A 15,124-nucleotide genomic window follows, 5' to 3' on the forward strand; every position below is an offset into this window, starting at 1 on the left:
AGTCTCCCCAGGTTCCTTTATGGAAGCCTGAGTCTGTTACTATCCAGGTGTGTTTCTGCCCCTGTTACTTCTCAGCCGTAAGTGTGTTTATATTGATCCATACACTGAATTTCTCTTCCAGAACACTTTTGAATAAAATTGCAAATAGGGATCCAACTGCTTTTTCACTTCACATTCCATGGCATTAGTGAGAGGAAGAGTTACTGCTCTGCCACCAGAACACCCTCCACACACTTGTGTAGAAGTGCTCTCAGAGGAGCACTCATTTGCTTTGCACATTCTGCTCAAGCTGATTGACAAAGCCTGGGAAATGCAGAAATCCACTCTGTAAAACGTCCCTACAGCATGTGTTGTGTTCACTTCTAATTTCTAACATGCTAAGTAGTGGCCTGTTTAAGATACATTGTTTTGTTTCCTCTAGGCTAAAATCCTATTTAAAAAAAATTTTTTTTATTGGAGTATAGTTGCTTTATAATGTTGTGTTAGTTTCTACTGTACAACAAAGTGAATCAGTTATACATATACATATATCCACTCTTTTTTAGATTCTATTCTCATACATTCATTACAGAGTATTGAGTAGAGTTCCCTGTGCTATACAGTAGGTTCTCATTAGTTATCCGTTTTATATATAGTCGTAAATACATGTATATATGACAAATCCACATATATGTCAATTCTAATCTTCCAACTCATTCCTCCCCTCCTCCTCCCCTTGGTGTCCATACGTGTGTTTTCTATGTCTGTGTCTCTATTTCTGCTTTGCAAATAGGATCATCTGTACCATTTTCTAGATTCCACATATATGTGTTATGTAATATATGTAAGTGTGTTGTCATAGTGATCACAGTTTTCACTCAACACTGTGCCTTACACTTACTAGACTCTCAATGAACATTTGATGAGCTGACAATAAAACCAGCTTCATAAAGTCATTAGACGCAATTTAGTCTTTTAGAAGGCAATGGCACCCCACTCCAGTACTCTTGCCTGGAAAATCCCATGGATGGAGGAGCCTGGTAGGCTGCAGTCCATGGGGTCGTGAGGAGTCGGACACAACTGAGCGACTTCCCTTTCACTTTTCACTTTCATGCATTGGAGAAGGAAATGGCAACCCACTCCAGTGTTCTTGCCTGGAGAATCCCAGGGACGGGGGAGCCTGGTGGGCTGCCGTCTGTGGAGTCACACAGACTTGGACACGACTGAAGTGACTTAGTAGTAGTAGTAATAGTCTTTTAGCATAGCCTGATTAATTGATAGTCTTTCTCCTTTAAGCTTCTAGTTTACAGTGGTATTCTTTGTATTTCTCTAGCATGAAACTTTTAAAAACAGGAGGTTGAAGAATTCCATCCATAGCCATAGTGGTTAAAGCGTTTTCAATCCAAAGTAAAAATCTATATTGTGTCATCTGTAGCCTGAGTATAGATTTATATTTGACTCAGGATAAATTTGTCTTCCGAGATCTCACCTGGGAAAATGGAGAAAATCTTCCATCTATCCTCACTAAAAATAAAGCCTCTGGGCTTAGTGGAACACAAGATGTCTCCCTTGCACGAGGCTTAGAATAATGCAGCTGAGTTAGAATTCTCTGATGGGTTTTTATCGGAAAATGCCCTCGTCTCCTCATTCCCTAAAGCACTGGGTGGCTGCCAACGAATTCAGAATCTGTAGGCATCTGGTAAAGCTCCGGCTTGATTGTCTTGGTCAGGTTGGATAGAAGTGGACCCAGGCACTGCTCTTCTAGGCATGGTTTCACTATTACTACGTTGAAGTTTATCCACTCTGTAAGTTCAATCACCTTGAAAATTACCCTCTAGTTTTCCATCGCTCACATTACCTTAGCTAGTCAGTTTCTTAGCTACTCGGATTTTGGATGGAATATTTACTACATTGAATCACACCAGTGGGCCCTGGGATCCATGAACTGTAAATACATTTATAGTTAATCATCTGACTAAATTCCTTCCTGAGAAGAAAACAAAATAGTCCAAAGTCTATCTTGGTGTTGTTTCCGGATTGCAAAAATGCAGAACTTGCCAGCATGCCATGATTTTCATTTGCCAGCACTCTGTCTGGCCTTGAAAGGGATGAAGAGCTTCAGAGAAAGGTGTTAGTCTCTGGTTACTCAAAAGTTACGTGTGACTTCAGTAATTTTGGGGAGTTTTGTCAAGACTAAGTATAACTGAAAATGATTTTGGAGTTAATCAGATTTCAAATCATACAGAATTTTTAAGTTTACATTTGTATACACCATGACAATGCTTCATTAATAAGAGATTCTTGATCATAACACTTGATAGTAAAAGTTTTTTCCTGGATAAATGGATTGCCCTGTCAGATAAAGATTTATAAGATGTTACAGAAATACCTGAATCAACTTTTTGGACAACCCAATATTTGAACCAGTTTGTTTACTCACAATAATAGAAAGGTTTCATATTTCTGTATCTTATATCTGTAGACAACTTTCAAACACTTAAAATGGCCTGTGAACATGACTAACACAACCCTTTTAAACTTAAAAACTCAAAAAAAAAAATTTGGTAACTCACTAATGGTAATAAAACCCAAGTGAGGTTTTTAAAAGGGTAAATGAGGCATAAAATTATAAAACTGCACAAATATTTTATAAGCAGATCATTACCTAAATACTAATGATTTATACATACTTCTTTTTAAACCATTTTTTAAAATCAAAATGTAGTTAATTTACAATGTTGTGTTAGTTTCAGGTGTACAGCAAGTGATTTAGTTTCATAGATAGATATATAATTTTCCATTATAGATTATTACAAAATATTGCATGTAGCTTTCTGTGCTGTATAGTAGGTCCTTGATGGAAGAAGCACAAGCTGGAATCAAGATTGCCGGGAGAAATATCAATAACCTCAGATATGCAGATGACACCACACTTATGGCAGAAAGTGAAGAGGAACTAAAAAGCCTCTTGATGAAAGTGAAAGAGGAGAGGAAAAAAGTTGGCTTAAAGCTCAACATTCAGAAAATGAAGATCATGGCATCCGGTCCCATCACTTCATGGGAAATAGATGGGGAAACAATGGAAACAGTGACAGACTTTATTTTTCTGGGCTCCAAAATCGCTGCAGATGGTGACTGCAGCCATGAAATTAAAAGACGCTTCCTCCTTGGAAGGAAAGTTATGACCAACGTAGATAGCATATTCAAAAGCAGAGACATTACTTTGCCAACAAAGGTCTGTCTAGTCAAGGCTATGGTTTTTCCAGTGGTCATGTATGGATGTGAGAGTTGGACTGTGAAGAAGGCTGAGCGCCGAAGAATTGATGCTTTTGAACTGTGGTGTTGGAGAAGACTCTTGAGAGTCCCTTGGACTGCCAGGAGATCCGACCAGTCCATTCTGAAGGAGATCAGCCCTGGGATTTCCTTGGAAGGAATGATGCTGAAGCTGAAACTCCAGTACTTTGACCACCTCATGTGAAGAGTTGACTCATTGGAAAAGACTCTGATGCTCGGAGGGATTTGGGGCAGGAGGAGAAGGGGACGACAGAGGATGAGATGGCTGGATGGCATCACCGACTCGATGGATGTGAGTCTGAGTGAACTCCGGGAGTTGGTGATGGACAGGGAGGCCTGGCGTGCTGTAATTTTGGAGTCGCTAAGAGTCGGACACGACTGAGTGACTGAACTGAGTTGATGTTTATTTTATAGCATTTTGTTGTCGTTCAGTTGCTAAGTTGTGTCTGACTCTTTGCTACACCATGGACTATAGCACTCCAGACTTCCCCATCCTCCACTATCTCCTAGAGTTTGCTCAAACTCATGTCCATGGAGTCAGTGATGCTATCTAACCATCTCATTCTCTGCCACCCTCTTGTTTTGCCTTCAATCTTTCCCAACATTAGGGTCTTTTCCAATCCATCAGCTCTTCACATCAGGTGGCCAAAGTATTGGAGCTTCAGCTTTAGCATCAGCCCTTCCAATGAGTATTCAGGGTTGATTTCCTTTAAGATTGACAGGTTTGATCTCCTTGCAGTCCAAGAGACTCTCGAGAGTAAATAACTTATGTAGGGAAACATATATATACTTACTAGATATCCACCAATTCTACTCTTTTCCTTTATTCAAGAGAAATAAAAACATAAGTTCACCCAAAGACTTGTATTCAATGTTTATAGTAGATTTATTTATTTAGCCCCAAACTGGAAATAACCCAAATTTTCATCAACTAGAAATATTTTTAATCAGATCTAATTTTGAAAAACAAACAAACATGTTCTGACCTGATTGGAAAGCCAAAAATCGCATGTTTTTCTGGGTTTATAGTCATAGCCAAATGCCTTAATTGTCAATTCAGAGGCTTTAATTTTTACTAAAATTGGGAAGACACTCTTCTAGGGCCCATTAGTACCATTCTTAATCTCGGGCTTTACTCTCCTCAGCGATTGCCAAATACATAGTAAAAATGCTAAAAGCAATTTTAAGAAGAGCTTGCAAACAAATGCAATCTCCATTTAGTTTTTATAACCAGGTTTTCCTGTATTTCTCTCTACATGTCTTGATAGAAGGAAATCTTTTCAAGTGGACAACCACCCCCTGGGCTCTGCAGAGAAACCCCAGAGGATTTGACAAGGTTGAGTCACCAGTACCCCATGTCCTTGTTTGTGCACCACAGTTCAGCAGCATTTTCTGAATCATCTTGGTAAGAAGCCAAGTAGAAGAAAACATGAGAGCCAGTTGAGAAGCAGACTTTTCCTTTGATGTGTGTTTGTAGGAAAATCCAGTATCTGACATGAGGAAATCTCCATCTTCTAACACACACACACACACACACACACACACACACACACACACACACACCAACCAACTGTCTTTATTTCAAATTTGAGTAAAAAACTTTTATCTTTTTTGATCCAATGACTGGAAGCTGTTTGGCATGGATTTAAAACCTTCATATAAAAACAGCAAGTAACTGCCAGAGCATCCATATAGAGTGAAACTAGAGGAATTATCCTGATCCTTGAAGAGCTGGCCAGCTTTCCAGGAGGCCAATAAAATGTGGGGAGGGGGAAGGCTAAATTGGAAATGCTGAAGGGGAAGTTGGTGCCTGTAAATATTCCTTCAAATTTTATTTCAGCCTCCACATCCACTCAAGACTGGGTGGCTCAGTATCACAGTGACTTCTCGAGATAATCAGGACATCTACTTTTTTTGAAAGTGGTTATATTTGGACTAGAAGAAGGTGAAAACTAGTAATGCATGAAAAAGTGATAAAGCATATTAATTTAATAATTTTTATTAACTAAATCCAATAGCAGATTAGATGATTCTGTTACATTACATTACATCTACTGCATCAAATCGAAGATTCAGTGATTCAAATTCCTTGGTAATTCAAACTTTTCATTTCATCAGTTAAAGTCCTACTATTTTTCATGTAGTCTTTTAGAGGAAATTGTTGTATATGTTTTCTCCTAAGCTCAAAAGTGTCCAGTAAAAGGGAGAAAGAAAAAAATAAATTTCAGGGAAAATTACACATATTTGGAAACTTGCTTTTAAACAATTGAGAACTGGATTGATGTCTATGACAACTGAGCATTTAAGTTTCCATGGAAACCTTAATTTCAGTTAAATCTTGAATGAAAAGTGTGATAACTTACTCTCAGGAGATGCTACAAAAAATAGTTGGGAGTTGTGTAGCTTTTCAAATTTTATTCAACCAGCTTCCACAGTACAAGCCCAAAATCTGGTCAACCCTGTTCTTAGTCTAATTTCATCATCTAGTCAACTTTATTGCTTCTTCCCTAAGACAATCCCCCATAATTCAATCATCTTCTCTATTAATGCGAACACTTTGAGCATGAATATATACACATATACACCTAAACAAACATCTAGAATCTAAATATTTGCATAAATCTTTTGGAAATTTTAACAAACAAAAATATTGGGTAAAATTCTCTCTGTGAATCTGAAATTCTGATTTTTAAAAAACCTTTTTCTATCACTTTTGTGAAGCTGATGACCTTCCCCTCCTTCTTTGGTTTCCAAGGTGATATAATTTCACTAAACTAAAGAGCAACTTGCTGTTCAGTCACTAAGAGGAGTCTGACTCTTTGTTACCTCATGGACTGTAACATGCGGGCTCCTCTGCCTTCCACTGTCTCCCAGAGTTTGCTGAAATTCATGTTCATTGAGTTGGTGTTGCTATCTAAACATATCATCCACTTCCACCCCCTTCTCCTTTTGCATTCAATCTTTCCCAGCTTCAGGGTCTTTTCCTTTTTTTTTTTTTTTAGACTTTTTTTTTTAAATTTTATTTTATTTTTAAACTTTACAATATTGTATTGGTTTTGCCAAATATCGAAATGAATCTGCCACAGGTATACATGTGTTCCCCATCCTGAGCCCTCCTTCCTCCTCCCTTCCCATACCATCCCTCTGGGTCATCCCAGTGCACCAGCCCTAAGCATCCAGGGTCTTTTCCATTGGGTTGACTCTTTGCATCTGGTGGCTGGCCAAAGTATTGAAGTTTCAGCTTCAGCAACAGTCCTTCCAGTGAATATTCCAGGTTGATTTCCTTTAGAATTGACTGATTTGATCTCCTTGCAGTTCAAGCGACTATTGAGAGTCTTCTCTAGCACCACAATTTAAAGTATCAATTCCTTAGTGCCCCAGCCTTCTTTATGAACCAACTCTCACATCTGTACATGACTACTGGAAAAACCAAACCTTTGACTATATGAACTTTTGCTGGCACAGTGATGTTTCTGTTTTTTAATATGCTGTCTAGGTTTGTCGCAGCTTTCCTTCCAAGCAGCAAGCATCTTTTAATTTCATGGTTGCAGTCATCATCTGAAGTGATTTTGGAGCCCAAGAAAATAAAATCTGTCACAGTTTCCACTTTTTCCCTTGAGTTTGCCATGAAGTGATGGGACCAGTTGCCATGATCTTAGTTTTTGAATGCTGAATTTTTAGCCAGCTTTTTCACTCTCTTCTTTCACCCTCATTAAGAGGCTCTTTAGTTTATCTTCTCTTTCTGTCTTTAGGGTGGCATATCTGAGGTTATTAATATTTCCTGGCAATCTTGATTTGAGTTTGAGCTTCATCCAGCCCAGGATTTCTCACAATGTACTCTGCATATAAGTTAAATAAGCAGGGTGACAGTATACGCTCTTGACAAAATACCTTAGTATTTTGAATCAATTTTGAACCACTCAGTTGTTCTATGTTCTGTTCTAATTGTTGCTTTTTGACCTGCATACAGATTTCTTAGGAGACAGGTAAAGTGGTCTGGTACTCCCATTTATTTAGGAATTTTCTTCATACTACAGTGCTTTAGTTTTATAAGGAGAAACTAAAAAAAAATAAAAAAACAATAGGCAGATTACCTATTCTAATCTGAATTGTCTAGGAAAAACACAGATTCTACAAACAGCCTCAACATTGCGTGTTGATGGCAGATCCTGTTCTGAGAGCCATGATAATGTCCCAACCTATGCTGAGTAACACTGTCCAGTCGTAAAAACCAGAGCCACAGAGCCCCATGCCTTATGCAAGTGTTAAATAGTATGACCACATTTCATAAAAACTTTTCAAAAAGAATTTTCCTGGTATCCAGAAAGCAACCACTTATTTACTAAGAAAATAAGAACAGGGCATAATTTCTGTGTTCAGATGGGGTTTCACTGGCCCAGATTCTCTCCATAGATATCTGGAATGACTCCAGTTCTGTCTTTTCTTGATTGTGAGAACTGAGAGAAGCTCTCTGATATGGGTGACCCAATACAAGAACAGAGAGGGAAATATTTGAGGTTCATAGTTTAGAAGAGTTAAACTTCTTCCAATGTTTGCATAAATTGTGGAACTGATTAAATAATTCTATTATCCCTGTCCTACACCAAACAGAACAAAACCTTGTGAGGATTCACAATTTGAGCCAACACTCTAGGATTTTCACAAGGGTATATCAGAGTAGAAAAAAATGATAGCAGCTTTTTGTCCTGATTAAAATAATAGAAGAATTAGTCCTGGCTAAAAATAACACAGACTCTAAAATGGACCATCCCAAGCAAATCTTGGAGAAGGCAATGGCAACCCACTCCACTACTCTTGCCTGGAAAATCCCATGGACATAGGAGCCTGGTAGGCTGCAGTCCATGGGGTCGCTAGAGTCGGACACGACTGAACGGCTTCACTTTCAATTTTCACTTTCATGCATTGGAGAAGGATATAGCAACCTACTCCAGTGTTCTTGCCTGGAGAATCCCAGGGATGGGATGCCTAGTGGGCTGTCATCTCTGGGGTCGCAAAGAGCTGGACACAACTGAAGCGACTTAGCAACAGCAGCAGCAAGCAAATCTTTCTGTCCTGTGAGATTTCCTAAAGTCACAGGGAGAATTCTCAGGAACCCACTGAGTGGTCAATCAGTGCCAATTCCACACCCTCTGACCTGTCTCAATAAAAGGCAGCAGCAAAGTTGCTCTGGGCTTCCCAGGTTGCTAGGTGGTAAAGAATTCACCTGCCAATGCAGGAGACATAATTTCAAGCCCTGGGTCAGGAAGATCTCCTGGAAAAGGAAATGGCAATTCACTCTAGTATTATTGCCTGGGAAATATCATGAACAAAGGAGACTGGTGGGCTACCCAGTCCAGAGGGTCGCAAAGAGTAGGACACCACTTAGTGACTAAAATGACAAAAATTTTGTTCTAAATCATTTTGTGTACCCTGGGTCTGGATAAGTTTGGACTTAAGAGAGAATGATCTTTATGGATCTAATATATCTCAGAGATGTGAGTAGCTCTCTGCTGTTTGTTTTGTTTACAGACTCTGTGTATACATAATACACACAAACACCCAAAATCTGAAAATTTTTTCACTATCTCTTTATTTTTTTCCCCTTAACTAGGCTGAAATACCTGATGCTTACATGAACAAGTGGGTACTATGAAAGCTGGTAGTACAGATGTCTATTTCTTCAAACCCTATAGCTTGCCTAAAATGTAGTTTGAGAAGCTGTTTAGCATTGATGAGATGCTTTGAGATGGCTGTATAGGATGGGGTTATATCTAAATATTCTAGCAGTTGTAACAATGTGACAGTTGCAGGGTGGTGGTGGTTTAGTCACTAAGTTGTGTCCAGCTCTTTGAGATGCCATGGACTGTAGACTGCCAGGCTCCTCTGTCCGTGGGATTTCCCAGGCAAGAATACTGGAGTGAGTTGCCATTTCCTTCTCCAGGGGATCTTCTCCACCCAGCGATAGAACCTGAGTCTCCTGCGTTGCAGGCAGATTCTTTACTGTCTGAGCCACCAGGGAAGCTCAATTGCAGGGTAGCCCAATTTAAACAATCATTTCACTCTCTCCTAAAGCCACTCGAGAGGGTGTCACTCAACAGATAGCTTGCTTTTGTACCTCACAACTATTCAAGCTTCTTTGTTCAATCTTCAATTTTCACATTCTTTGAATCTTTCACTAGGACTTGAGAAGAAGGTGAGGGTGCGGAGAGAAAAAGTCTTTGTTTTTGTCGAACATAAACCTGGGGCCAACTCACCTTGGAGCTACTTGCCGTCTTTCCAACTCATGAAATCTAAGATTAAAGTCACAACTTAAAAAGCTGAACTGGAAGACAGAGAGCAATGAAGGTCTATGGGCATCTGTTGAGTCCATGGTTATAGCTTCATGTAAAACTTGGTTCTTTCCTTACCATTTTTGGTTAGGAGAACCATAAATTTCCCTCCTCCACTCCCTCCCTCCACCTTTGTTTTTGGCTTAACCCAAATTTACTTAGGTTTTCCATCATTGCACAAGAAAGAGCTGATACAGATGGAGAACCACTGAATTGTCAAGATCTATTCCAAACTTAAAGTTGCCAATGTTCTGAGGATAATTACATTATAAGCTGGGTGTGGTGTGTTTCACAAGCAAAATTAAAATCTGAGATAAATATAATATGAAACATCAATTGAGTTGGAACATATATATATATATATTTAACACCTACAGTGTTCCATCATTGGAACTATTCTGTAAGATAGACAGATGAATAAATGGACAGACTGAGGTTTATTTGGAAGTGTTGGGTGATGTGCTATTGTTACTGAGGTATTTGTAGCTCTTGGAGAGATGGCCTTATACGGTATAAACTTTTCCATCATTGCACAAAACAGAGAGAATCGTCTTGAAGCCTTTGGGACTGAGGGTCCTGTGAATGTCCTCATTCTCATGATGTTTAAATCACATATTTTTCCTTTCTAGATTATTGTGCCATACCATAACAGTACAATCTCTTAATAAGAAATGCTAAGCATCACTTCAGCTATTAGCATTTCTGGCTATAGTGAAATTTAAAACCACATGGAGAAAAATCTGTAGTGGGTGGTGACCTTTCAGAAATGGTGTTGAAATCTGCTTCATGATTAAAACAGGGTGTGGTTAAGAGGGACAGAGATGGAAAATTCTCTTTTGGCTACTCAGTAAAGATGTGGGGTTAAACTGTTGAAACAACCACAGAAATCTGTTGCAAGAAGAAAAAAATAAAAACGCTTAACAGCAGCTTTAAGCTGCCCCAGGCGCTGTGTTAAGTGCTTTATGCATGATCTCATTCAGTTTTAGAAGTGATGTTGATTTCATGTTACTATGCACATGTTACAGATGAAGAAGTGAACACAGAAAGATTAAATAATTTGTCCAAAGTTTCATAGATAACTGGTAAGCCCAGGTCTGTAAAATTCCTAGCCTTATACTTGTAGCAACTAAGTGATAACTTACCCTGTTTCCTTTTTCTAATCTGGAGCCCTGTGCATGTTCCTTGCATGCCCAGGGCTTTTTTCCACCTGTGATGATTCCCGTATCAAAACTAATATATATTAATGCATATAATATGGAATCTAGAAAAATGGTATTGATGAACCTACCTGCAGGGAAGGAATAGAGACGCAGACGTAGAAAACAGACTTGTGGACACAGTAAGGGAAGGAGAGGTGAGACGAACTGAGCAAGCAGTATTGCCATATATACACTACCGTGTAAAATAGATAGCCAGTGGGAAGCTGCTCCATGACACAGGGAGCTCAGCCTGGTGCTCTGTGACAACCTGTAGTGGTGGGATGGGGATGGCAGTGGGAGAGAAGTTCAAGAGGAAGGGGACCCATGTATATTTATGGCTGATTCACCTTGTTGTACGGCAGAAACCAACACAACATTGTGAAGCAATTATCCTCCAATTTAAAAAACAAAATCTCTTTTGTTTGAAAACCAATATGCATGAAATACTGACTCACAACCATGGAAAAGTGTTTAATTTTTCCTGGAAATTTCCTTCTTCTCCGTTCCTCAATCTGAATTATCACAAGGAAAAATTTTTTTTTTTTTACTCACTGCCTTTTGAATTAAAGAAAAAACAAAATCAAAAACAGTTGTTTAATTTCTTAAGGCATGAAATCTCAATGCTCTTTCCTAACTCTGTCGAGGAAGTTTTTTACAGTGGTGAATACTTTCAAAGCCTCCAAAATTTTAAAGTGAAAGTGAAAGTCGCTCAGTGGTGTCTGACTCTCCAGGAGATCTTCCCAACCCAGGGATCGAACCCAGGTCTCCTGCATTACAGGTGGATTCTTTACTAGCTGAGCCACAAGGGAAGCCCAAGAATACTGGAGTGGATAGCCTATCATTTCTCCAGAGGATCTTCCTGACCCCAGAAATTGAACCAGGGTCTCCTGCATTGCAGGTGGATTCTTTACCAACTGAGATATGAGGGAAGCCCCAAGTTTAAAGAAGGCAGAAATAAAAAAAAAAAAGAAGAAGAAGAAGAAGGTAGCAATAGGATCTAACCTGGCTTAGCAAGCATCTTTAGATGTGTTTTGGAAATCACTGGTCTGTTGTTTAGTCTCCTGATACCATTCCTGTTTAGGAGCAGTAGCTTTCCAGCAGAAGAAATCCACTCTCATAGCTTCTGTGAGAGAAGTCTAAATGCTGCTTGACCGTTGCTGAGGAATGACAAATGTGCATATTTGTGGGAGGTTCATACAGAATATTGGGGTCAGTTTTACCTCCAACAGGGGAACATTCTTAGCTTACCAAGCTGTCTAGAGAGAAGTGAGCACCTTAGTTGAAATCGACTTAATCAAGATTTCATACTGGTTAAGGTAGACTGATTTTTTACCCTTTATTTGTCAAATTTTAAAAGCACCTTTAAACACTGAATATTTTTACATTAAAATATGACTGCAAGGAGATCAAACCAGTCAATCCTAAAGGAAATCAGTCCTGAATATTCATTGGAAGGACTGATGCTGAAGCTGAAACTCTAATACTTTGGTCACTTGATGCAAAGAACTGACTCATTGGAAAAGACCTAATGCTGGGAAAGACTGAAGGCAGGAGGAGAAGGGGATGACAGAGGATGAGATGGTTGGCTGGCATCACCAACTCAATGGAAATGAGTTTGAGTAAACTCCAGGAGTTGGTGATGGACAGGGAAGCCTGGCATGCTGCAGTCCACGGGATCGCAAAGAGTTGGACATGACTGAGTGACTGAACTGAACTGAAAGGTTATAATTTCTCAGAATTAAAAGGAAAGTTAACGTATATTTTAATTTTAAAAGAGATGTAGGCTTCCTATTGCCCACCATTCAGTTATCACATGCATACTACTTTTATTTCCCATTCATACATCCCAGTGTAGGCCAAGAAGTAAGTATCTTCTTAAAACTAGTGTGTAATTTGAGCATAAGACTTTTGGAAGCAAACTTCTCTTAAATATACAAATACCCTGGATGGAAAGTAAAAGGCAGTTTCTAAAAACTTGAAAATGAAAATGGTTAGAAGGAACTTCAAGGGACTTTCCTGGTGGTTCAGTGGCTAAGACTCTGTGCTCCCAGGGCAGGAGGTCTGGATTCAATCTTTGGTCAGGGAACTAGATCCCATAAGCCGCAACTAAGAGCCCAAGTGCCAGAACTAAAGACTGTGACTGTATGCCACAATAAAGACCCAGCTCAGCCAAATAAATAGGTACATACTTAAAAAAAGAAGAAGAAGAAGAAGAAGGAACTTCAAAGAAAGGTAGCTCTGGAAAAGTAGAATATAGTTTCACTCTGTCCAGCAGAAACCTCTGTGAAGAGAGAAAAGAGAGTGAGCTGCATGTGGTTCTCAGGCCAGCCAGGTGCCCTGAAGACAGAACATGGGGTTGGAAAGCATCTTTATGGTGAGTAGCAACCAGCCCACCTCTGAGACTATGTGACCAAAAAACACTCCGTTTCCCAACTGGCCATAGTTTGTCATGTCAGTTAGCAAGAGTACTTAATTTATCCTTCCACTGTGGTCACATTAAGTAGAGAAATAACTACCCAGAGAGCTATCACTGTGCCCTGCATTCAGGCAATGGAAAACCTGGCATGGGTGCCATGGCAATTTATCCTGGCAGAACAACAGGAATCTTGCCACTACTGTTAAATTGTGCTGGACTCCTGGTGGTCTCTACATACAGGAGTTATTTTCTTATAAGTGAAGTGAAGTCGCTCAGTCGTATCCGACTCTTTGCGACCCCATGGACTGTAGCCTACCAGGCTTCTCTGTCCATGGGATTTTCTAGGCAAGAGTACTGGAGTGGGTTGCCATTTCCTTCTCCAGGGGATCTTCCCAACCCAGGGATTGAATCCAGGTCTCCCGCATTGCAAATAGACTCTTTACCCTCTGAGCCATCAGGCTCCAATAAAACTCTTAAAAAAAAGTGTTAGATATAAGAAGGAAAATAGATGATTAATCTCATTATATGAGATTCTTACTTTGACATACTTGACGCAAAATTCTATCTTTAAGAGTATAACGGCATAGAAAAGTCAAGCCCAACCTGAAAATTGTTAGTGAAGATAAAGGATGAAAGTTGTCAGGTTCATCCCACTATTTCTCCTAAAAAAAAAGAAAGGGAAGGAGAAGTGAATAAGGGAAACATAATCCACTTTAAGGAAGTCAAGTGCCAAAAAATGACCAGCTTTACAATGACAGATTCTTCTACTCTAGACAGCTTTCTCAGATGCTGAGAACAGATACTGTTCTCAGTAGTAGGTAGGTAGATAGGTAGGTAGGTATCCAAGTGATTGCCCTTAAATCTGAAATGAATCATTCAGCATTCATTCAACAAGTTGATAATTCAGTATTGCTTATTGATGGACCATTCATGACATTTCAAATAGGATTTTCCAATGAAAATTCCAACATAAATCATTAATTGAAGCTCCCTTTAAGGAAAACAAGGATGGAAAAAAAAAGAAATAAGGAGTCCCATTGCTCTTGTCATTCTTTAGTTATTAAGTTGTGTCCATCTCTTTTGTGACCCCATGGACTGTAGCCCACCAGGGTCCTCTGTCCATGGGATTTCCCAGGCTAAACTGCTGCAGTGGGTTGCCATTTCCTTTGCCAGGGGATCTTCCCAACCCAGGGATCCCATTAGAAGTCCTTAAAGGTATGGATACATGTGTCAGCCATTGCATTTAAGGAGAAAAGCAAAGAACAATAGAAAATTCTGTTTAGAATTCTGTCCTTTACATTTGAGGACCTTACAGGAGAACTCCCATGGACAGAGGAGCTTGGCAGGCTACAGTTCATGGGGTTGCAGAGTCAGACACAACTGAGCGACTAAGCACAGCACAGGAGTCACCAAGAGCTTCATCTTATCCCAGCTTGCAGTAAATCAGCATCAAATTAAGGCACTAAATTACTCCTCTTGGGAGTGGACAGTTCTCAAGGGCTTGGGGGAGTCTGAGCAGGAGGGTCCTCGATATGCCAAGAAGGCAGTTAAATTGAGCTGAATCTGTTGTAAATATATCTATTTTTGCTATGCAAAATTTCTGTTGGAGGTATCAGTTCAGTTCAGTCACTCAGTCGTGTCTGACTCTTTGTGACCCCATGGACTGCAACACGCCAGGCCTCCCTGTCCATCACCAACTCCCGGAGTTTACTCAAACTCATGTCCACTGAGTCGGTGATGCCAGACAACCATCTCATCCTCTATTGTCCCATTCTCCCGCCTTCAATCTTTCCCAGCATCAGGGTCTTTTCCAATGTCAGTTTTTCACATCAGGTGGCCAAAGTATTGGAGTTTCAGCTTCAGCATCAGTCCTTCCAGTGGATATTCAGGACTGATTTTCTTTAGAA

This window comes from Bos javanicus, chromosome 16, assembly GCF_032452875.1.
Source record: "Bos javanicus breed banteng chromosome 16, ARS-OSU_banteng_1.0, whole genome shotgun sequence".
Lineage (NCBI taxonomy): Eukaryota > Metazoa > Chordata > Mammalia > Artiodactyla > Bovidae > Bos > Bos javanicus.